The sequence below is a fragment of the Pseudocercospora fijiensis genome, assembly GCF_000340215.1.
Source record: "Pseudocercospora fijiensis CIRAD86 unplaced genomic scaffold MYCFIscaffold_1, whole genome shotgun sequence".
NCBI classification, from domain to species: Eukaryota; Fungi; Ascomycota; class Dothideomycetes; order Mycosphaerellales; family Mycosphaerellaceae; genus Pseudocercospora; species Pseudocercospora fijiensis.
Genome location: NW_006921532.1, coordinates 11,829,575 through 11,839,149, shown reverse-complemented (window position 1 = coordinate 11,839,149; position 9,575 = coordinate 11,829,575).

The window sequence follows — 9,575 nt, the reverse complement described above, 5'->3', positions numbered from 1 at the left end:
GTACCTCGCCTACCTACGTTATAGTCGGCGTTCCTAGCTATCGCGGCGAAAACCGTCGTCCTAGTTAAAAAGTAGCTAAAGGCGGGTTTGCTAGATAGCGGTAAATAAGGTAAAGCTACCTTCTATAGCGTTACTACTACCGCCCCGGGCGACGATAATATTAGGTCTCCCGCCTATTATCCGATATACGAGGTCGTACGAAAAGCTATAGAGACCGGCTCTCTCTTTATCGGTAACTTCCTCCGAGAAGAAGCAGCGTAACCGTACCTAATCCCCTAGGCGCTTATCGGGCTTTAAGAGTATACGGAGTATATAGCTAGTATAGCGGTATCTATATATCTAGCTTAATCGCTAAAGCGCCCGTTTAACGATACCTAGGTACTAATCCGAGTTATTATCCTCTTCTAAGTCGTTACCCTTACGCTCCCTATACGCTACTTAATACGTTTAGTAGGTAGTAACGAATTAGTCGATCGTCTCCTTTACGTAGTTATAGAAAGCTTACTCTAGCCTTCCCGAACTAGTAGCTTAGAGCTAGCTACGGAGGAAGTCGGTAGTATAGGCGGTCTACTAGAGCGCGGTAGTATAGAAGCGTAGTTAAACCTAGTTAAAGAGATCGGCTAGAAGCTAGGCGGCGTACGTAGTACGGAGGCTTACTATAATATTTAAACTCCGACGACTTCCTTTCTACTCTCTATCGCCTACGTCTAACTAGTCGTAACGATTACGAGAGAGTCTATACTTTATACTAAAGGAACTACTATTGTAGGTCGTCGTTAGTAAGTCGAATAGTATATTAAGTATTGCCGACGTAGAGGCTTCCTTAACGGCGCGGATTATACGATCGAGTTAGGCGGTATTTACGCCTACGTTAACGGACCTTTACGAAAGGACTATATATATTGCAAAGAGCTAGCGGTTTAACTATAAACGTATAAAGTCGACGACGTACTTACTCTCGAGTACGAAGAAAGGCTAGTAAGTACGACGCCTATCTACTCCCTCGGTTAGGCTTAGGCGAGTTATAGGCAGATTAGGCTAATAGAGTAGGTCCTAGTAAGTACGAACCTCTCCTCGTACGCTAAAGGGAATAGTACTCGAGGCGTAGCTATCTAGCGTATTATACGCCTATATAATTTCCGCTTTAAAGGCGTCTAAGATACGAGCTCGGCGAAATATAGTATCTTAGGCAATAAGGGAAGTAACGGTAGCTACCTAGTCGATAGTAGACTAGGAGAATACAAGAAGCGGTAGTATTAACTAACTAAAAATAGGTTCTATTGTTCGGTTAATAGACGCGAAGAGATCCTTCGATATATTATATCCTTAGAAGAAGCCGATACTACTAAGCCGCTTTACGGACTTACGGAGTAGTTTACCTCGGATACTATAAGCCTCTTATATACCGAACTACTAGTATACTTAAGGATACTCGATATTAAGGCCGCTAGTCTTCGTAACGCTATAGGCTATCCGGTAAAGGGCGATAAGCGGAGATACTACTACGTCTTCGACTACTAGTCTAGTAGGGATATCTTCCTACGCGAGGTCGAACTAAGCGCGGTCTATATTACGATATATAGGGTTAAACTAGCGCTCGAGGGACTAATCGAGGAGTTCTTTAAGCTCTAAGGGAGTCTATACCTCTAGACGGATTTTAGTCCTATACTATATAATAACTAGTTCTATACGCCGCTAATATATATCTAAGTCTCGACGTAACCGACGTTCGATACCCTACTATAAACAATATAGTCGTAGTATAGCTACGTCGACTATAGGGTCTTAATTTGCCGGTAGCGGATCTATAATATCGTAAGAGATTTTACTAACGTTACGATTATTACCTTCTACGCCTTGTTTCTATCGAGCGTATACGCGATTATATACTTACTAGAAGGATAGAGGATAATATACGAGCACTCGAGAAGGATAAGTATCGCGAAGTATAGGAATAAGGATAGTATTAATAAAGTAAGCCTATTTACGCTTGTTTATATAATAGTAACGTTGCCGGTCGATCTTCTAATTTCGATTCGCTTTAGGAAGTAGAAGGTTAGGGAAGAAGAGGTACGTATTAAATCTAGAAGCATCGAGTCTAGTCGCGATCCGTATATACTTATAGCGTTCGGGTCGTATCGGAGAGCGGCCTACTAGTATATACTACTCGTAAGTAATAGTCTTTATAAAGTAAGGCGTATAGAACAACCGAATACTGGCTCTATAGGTCGCAAGTAAGGTTATAGGGAGGAGAAGTACGTTAATGTCCTAGTATCGAGTAATATAAAATAGCTAATTAGTAGATATAAGGTACGACTTCTCGAGTAATAGGACCGTAGAAGGTACCCTATTAACCTACTCGGCGAGGAGTCTACGCTAGTCGACGCCTCGGAGCTACTCGTATATATATATCGGGAGCTTACTATACTCTACGACGTATACAAGTATATCCGGGAGCTAGTAAAGTTAACTTTAGGCGAAGGCAGCGGTAGTGCCTTTAGCAACAAATTCTATAAGTATAACTTTAGGCGGTATCGGCTCCTCTTCTTCCGTATCTGTATCCTAGTCTTAGGAATACTTATAAGAGCAACTATCTACGGCGAGCGCTTAGTAAAGTACTGTCCGACTATAAGGGGTCGATATAATAAGTAGGTTGTCTAGTTCCTCGTCGGAATTAACCCTAGCGTCGCTACTTAAAGGACTACTTAAATCCGATTAGATTAAACTACTAGTTACCGAAGGTACTCGCGAGCTTTCGAGCGTAACGTCGCTATTATCGTCTCGACCCTACCGACCTCGCGGTAGCGTAGGTCGTAGCGGTAGTAGGGGTTCTAGTAAGGTAGGGCGCGGATTACGCCCTCTAGGATTTAGCCGGATACGTAGTAGGAGCCCGCGTTATAGCTACGATAGGTAAGCTCTAGGACGAGGCCTTTATAAGCTCTCTTTTAAATTAGACCTAGTAATACTGTCTCTTAATCTAGACAGGCTTCGCCTTAAGCTAGGGCTAGGAATGCTGTCTCTAGAATTAGACTTAGATATACTCGCGCTTGCGATCGGTCGACTACGCTATACCGAGGCTAGTAGTTAATTCGTCCCGTCTCTTAAAGTAGGTAATAAGGGGCTCTCTAGAATAGGAGGGAAGGAGAGACTTCTTTAAGAAGTCGGCGAAGCAGGTTAAGTAGCAGACTTCGAAGCTAGTAATAGGGGAGAATAAGCTACGCTTACTTAGGAGTCTAGCTTAGGCGGCGTCGTAGGCAATAAGGAGCTCTCTAGAATAGGAGGGAAGGAGAGACTTCTTCGAAGAGTCGGCGAAGTAGGTTAAGTAGCGGACTTCGAAGCTAGTAATAGGGAAGAATAAGCTACGCTTCCTTAGGAGTTAGGCTTAGGCGGCGTCGCTAGTATAGAAGCTAGCGGGGAAGGCGTCGCTAGTATAGAAGCTAGCTAGGAAGGCGTCGCTAGTATAGAAGCTAGCGCGGGAGATGTCGCTAGTATAGAAGCTAGCTAGGGAGGTATCGCTAGTATAGAAGCTAGCTAGGGAGGTATCGCTAGTATAGAAGCTAGCGCGGGAGGTATCGCTAGTATAGAAGCTAGCGCGGGAGGTATCGCTAGTATAGAAGCTAGCGCGGGAGGTATCGCTAGTATAGAAGCTAGCGCGGGAGGTATCGCTAGTATAGAAGCTAGCGCGGGAGGTATCGCTAGTATAGAAGCTAGCGCTAGTAGGGATTATACTATAGCGGACAAAGGGGGTCTAGTAGCTATCGGAGCGGGGCGGTAAACTATTCTACGTAGGGAGAGTATTAGATAGGTATACTAGTTAAGTACTATCTGTTTTAGGGAGAAGGGGACGTAGAGGAGCCCGCCGAATAGCTAACCGAGGCTAGTCGTAGATAGGGATAGCCTATACGATCGATTATTAAACGATAGACGTAGAAGTGCTATCCCTTAGAGCAGAGCTAGCGGCGTTAGCTCTAGTAAATTAATCGACTGCCGCGATAACATCGTCGATCTCGAGCTAGTTAATATAGATAGCGAGGAGCTATAGCCTATCTCTAGTATTTATACGCGGCGCTATCTATAAAGAGAGCGGTAGTAGTCGTAGTACTAGGAGAAGTAGCTATCTCTAACTAGCCGAATAGTGCTAACTCTAGAGTGTTTAACTACCTACTACGCCTATTTAGCTACGAAGTAGAGGGTTAATATAGGGGATAGGTTAGGTAGCCGAAGAGGTAGACGATATAGCGGCTAGATATAGTAGCAGCGTAGACGAAGAAGATGCTACGCCTAGGTCTTACTCGGCTTACTATACTTTCTTCTAGGCTCGTCGTAGAGCCGTACTCGCTAACTTCCTCGTAGTACGTTCGGCCTTCTTCTTCCGCTCTTCCTCTTTAGTACCGAGTAGCTTACGCTATCCTTTAGGCGGCATCGTATTAATTCTGTTAATAGCGGAGGGTAAAGCTTATATATAAGCCGCGCTAATAAGTATAGAATTCGAGGAGGTAGTAGTTCTATCTCGCGGAAACTACTAATACTAGAAAGGGCTACCCCTTTCTAGCGATATATTTTATATATAAGAGAGTAAGGAATAGTAGCGTAGTATATTTTGCGTATAAAGTAGTACGTATAAGCAGGTTCGTATACTACCTACGGCCTTCCCGTAGACGTTATAAAACCTAAAGTCTAGCAATTAAAGGACACCGTAAACAACTTAAAACTTTAGGTACGCACCTTAAACGCCTAATTTTAGGTGCGTACTAAAAGTTTTAAGTTGTTCCTCTATCGGACCGTAGGATAAGTAAACCTAAAGAGTATTACTAGTAGGTCTATTATTAAAGGTAAAAGTCCTTACTAGGCGATAGGCGGAGTAATACGAGATACGGGGTAAGGTTCGTAGTAGCCTTCTATAACAGCGAAGGAAGGCTATTTAATTAGATAGTTAGCTAGGTTCTAATAATGTTTAATTAATGTCGGGTAGATAGGTTAGCTAGATTTCGGGAAAGGGTACCTCGTATACTTAATATAAGACTAAAAGTATAGCTAAGAAGATAGGTAAATCCCTACTTACGGAACCGGAGGATAAGGGATAGGGGAATACGTACCCTATATATTTCTTAACCGGAAGCGCTCCGTCGCGTTCTAACGGAGCGAGGGCCGTATCGCTAGTTATAGCTAATTAGCTAGACGCGGGCGCGGTCGAGATACGACTTAGAATACGAACGCCTTCTTACTTTAATGTTTCTTAAGCGCTTCGTCGTATCCTAGCGAAGCGGCTTACTAACTAGAAGCGCTTCGTCGTATCCTAACGAAGCGGCTTAACGATATCCTTGTCCTTACTACGACTACCGAGACGTATAAATTCTTCCTCGAATATAGCGATATAACGTAAAAACTAGTCGATAGCGTAGTTAGTCTAATAAGCGATAATTATTAGTAGATCTCCCTTGTTCTAGTTCTCGAGTATTACTTTAATAGCTTATATAGAGATATAGGTCTTACTAGTACCGGGTAGGCCTTAAATAATAGTAAGACGCGCCGTTAGAATACGACGGAGCGCTTCTAGTTAGGAGGCGTCTAGAGCACTATTAGGCTTAGAAGGCTAGTACTTAACTATATTAATATTCTCGAAGCTCTCGTTAGAGTTGTTAACTAGGACAGAGCTTAGATCTCGCTTCGGCTGTACTTTAAAATACTTAGGCGCCGAAATATAAGGCTATATACTAACGAGGTGCTCTAATAAGGGGAAACCCTCGCGTATTATACGCTAAAGGCTAAGCAAGGTATGCCGATTAGCTTCGAAAAGTCCGCTACGGTCCTCTACTATAAGATATTCTATAGTAGGATCTAGCTCTAACTCCTCGGGACGGGTAAAGGCGAGATTAAGCTTAGGTAGATTCTACTAAAGTCCCTCTAGTAGTCGAGCGGTAATAGTAGCGACAATAGCGCGAGATACGAACTTGTTATTTATTAGTATAAGAACGACTAAGCTACCGGCGATAAGGCGCTTTAACTATTCCTATAGAACTTTCTTACTAGTACGGAGGAGACTAAAAGTAACGTAGACGGCGAAGCTACGTATAGACAAAGTCGCGCCGTAGATATAAACCTACTTAGGTTAGTATATAACGGGCGGCGCGTTAAAGGGGTAAAGGCGAGACTAACCTTGGTATAGATGCCGACTTTGCTATTAAATGCGTCCTTAGCGGTATATAGAATATAGCGAGTTATTAAGACTACTTCGCGAAGGCCGCGGAGGGCATCTTCGCGGTTCCTATAGAACTTTCTTACTAGTACGGAGGAGACTAAAAGTAACGCGGACGGCGAAGCTACGAGTAGACAAAGTCGCGCCGCAGATATAAACCTACTTAGGTTAGTATATAACGGGCAGCGCGTTAAAGAGGTAAAAGCGAGACTTACCTTAGTATAGATACCGACTTTGCTATTAAATGCGTCCTTAGCGGTATATAGAGTATAGCGAGTTATTAAGACTGCTTCGCGAAGGCCGCGGAGGGTATCTTCGCGGTATAGCTTATAGAGAGTGCTCTAAGAGAATAGTTCTATAAGGGAGGCGATAAATAGTAAATAGAGCTAGTCGACGTCGTATACGAGGGCGAGCGTTCCTATCGCTAGTTATAGCTAATTAGCCCGCGGCCCTTACCGTATCGCTAGTTATAGCTAATTAGCCCGACGCGGGCGTAGTTAAGATACGACTAAGAATGCGACCGCCTTCTTGTTTAGCTCGTAATATACGTAGGCGGCCTACGAGCAGGCGCGAGAATATATTCTTTTATACCTTCGATATTATAATATCGAATAAATAGAGAATAGTTCTATAAGGGAGGCGATAAATAGTAAATAGGGCTCGTCGACGTCGCGCGTAAGGGCGAGCGTTCCTATCGCTAGTTATAGCTAATTAGCCCGCGGCCCTTACTATATCGCTAGTTATAGCTAATTAGCCCGACGTAGGCGCAGTCGAGATACGACTAAGAATGCGACCGCCTTTTTATTTAGCTCGCAATATACGTAGGTAGCCTACGAGTAGGCGCGAGAATATATTCTTTTATACCTTCGATATTATAATATCGAATAAATAGAGAATAGTTCTATAAGGGAGGCGATAAATAGTAAATAGGGCTCGTCGACGTCGCGCGCGAGGGCGAGCGTTCCTATCGCTAGTTATAGCTAATTAGCCCGCGGCCCTTGCTATATCGCTAGTTATAGCTAATTAGCCCGACGCCGGCGCCCTACTATACGCCCGCTATACGCCTAACCCTAACCCTAAAGTGCCCTATAGTCTTCTTTACTAGCGACTCTTTCGGGGAAGGATCGCCGAGGCTAAGTAGTAGGGTATACTACTTCTTAGTAGTAGACGTCGGGGTTTAGGGCAGGTCGCTTAGCGGACTAGTACCTAATTTGCGCTTACGCGCGCTAGGGATAAGTAGGGAACTTATAGCTATAGTTTTTTCGCGATTATAGTAATATATTTCTTTCGAAAATAGTTTAACTATTAGTATTTTTAAAGAAACTTTAGGTATATACCTATTCTAGTACTAGTAATAGTAAGTACTACGGAAGGTTAATATTAATATTTAAGTTAAGAAGAGGGAGTAGGTTTATAAAAGAAGAAAAGTTATATTACGTATAGACTACGTATTTACCGCTAGTAGTATATCCCGCGTCTAATAGCGATATTTGCTTTTAACGCTTACCCGTACTAGTGTTAGGTAATAGCCTATAAGGTTATATAAGGTTATATAAGGTATAATATAAGGAAATTTTAGATACGTACCTAAAGTTCTATTAAACGCTTATTATTGCTACTTACTATAACAACCTTATACTACTATCTAATTAAGGCGAGGATATTATTCTCCGAACTATCGATCGAGTTAAAGGATTAAATCCTACGCTACCTAGTAAACGTTAGGTATAGAGACTATAAAGTCTAGGTTGCTTATAACTATAGTATAGATAGGGAGTAGTAGATATAATATAAGCGCTAGCCGGCGGGGTTCGGTATCGATAGTTAAACTCGAACTATCGCGTAGGATTAGATATATATAGCGGTCCTAGTCGCTCTCTATATTAACGGTAGTCCCGAATTGCGACCCTTATTATATATACCTATACTTACTAACTACGGCGACGAAGCGGTTCGGATAGTAATAGCGAGTATACGGCCTAGTCTCTAGTTTAGCGAGGTCGTAATTAAAACGAAGTCGGATCCTCCTTTACCTATTAAGAAGCGTAAACGCTACTTCTCGTTATTACCGGTACGGAGTTTAACGATATATATCCGTATACTCTCGATTATATAGGGTAGTTACTTACTACCTTATTATCCTTAGCGGCTAGCGCCGACGCTTAAGAATATACTATAGAAGACGTCTTATAAGATATTAATTAATACGAGTAGCTATAATAATAGTAGGCCTAGTACGATAGTACAATTATTAGCCGTATTTAGACCGCTATATAGTCTCGGGAATAACCTTTACCTATACGATAGAGAACGTAGTTAAAGGAGGCTCGACGAATATATTAACTTAAGCTCGGAGAGTATACTAAGGTAGTAGTCGCGGTCTATATACGACTAATTACTATTCGTTAAGCACCTCGTAGACAACCTCTACTTAAGTTATTATAATATATTCTTCGGATATCGTAGCTCGGCGTTAGTACCTCTACGACTCTACGACGTCGCCCTCGTATATTTCCGGTTTATATAGACCTTACGTTCTAGACTCTAGGATATACGAGATAAGGATCGGCGGTAGTTAAAAGACATATAGTAAAGTACGGATAGATTAGCGGTATATACTAGATTTTGCTTAATATCGGTCGTACTCGTATACGGCGGTTTTATATATAATGTTCTAGTTTCTCGCGCGGCGTAGCTACGGTCGCCGGATTATAGGAAGTACTAGTATTTATATTAGATTGTTACCGATCTAGGTAATAAGACTAAAGGTATATTTAGCCTTAAGCGTTATACTTAGTATAGACTCGATAAGAAAACTTAGCTATTAATATAGTATCGCTTCTTAGTTTATTACTATCTACCGGACTTTAACGTTACGATAGCGGATATTAAGACGCTTCGCTATAACCTTAAACTACTATATAGCGAGATAGAGTACGAGATCGGAATCGGGGTATTTAACCTCGAAGGTAACGTTAAAGTCTTAGGAACGATTATATATTAGTAGCGCTATAGTATCGCCTACCTAGCGAACGGCATAGTAGATATAACTCTAATCGAACTTCTAGAGGGGGAGGAGGCGTACGATAACGATATTACGCTCGTCGTACTATAGCGACTAAGTATAGCGAAGGAACGCGAGCTACTAGTAATAGAAGAGGGTACGGCTACTCTATATAAAGTATCGATAGAGGAAGAGAACCCTACGCTACTTAAAGATAATGTTCTTAGATTAGGTATATAATACTACGATTATAGAAATAGTCTCCGTAATATTGAATTATATAAATAATTATATAAGTATATAAATAAGTAACAACGTCTTTATTTAATTAATTATAGTCCTTCTAGCTTATATAACTACGTAATAATTTCGTTC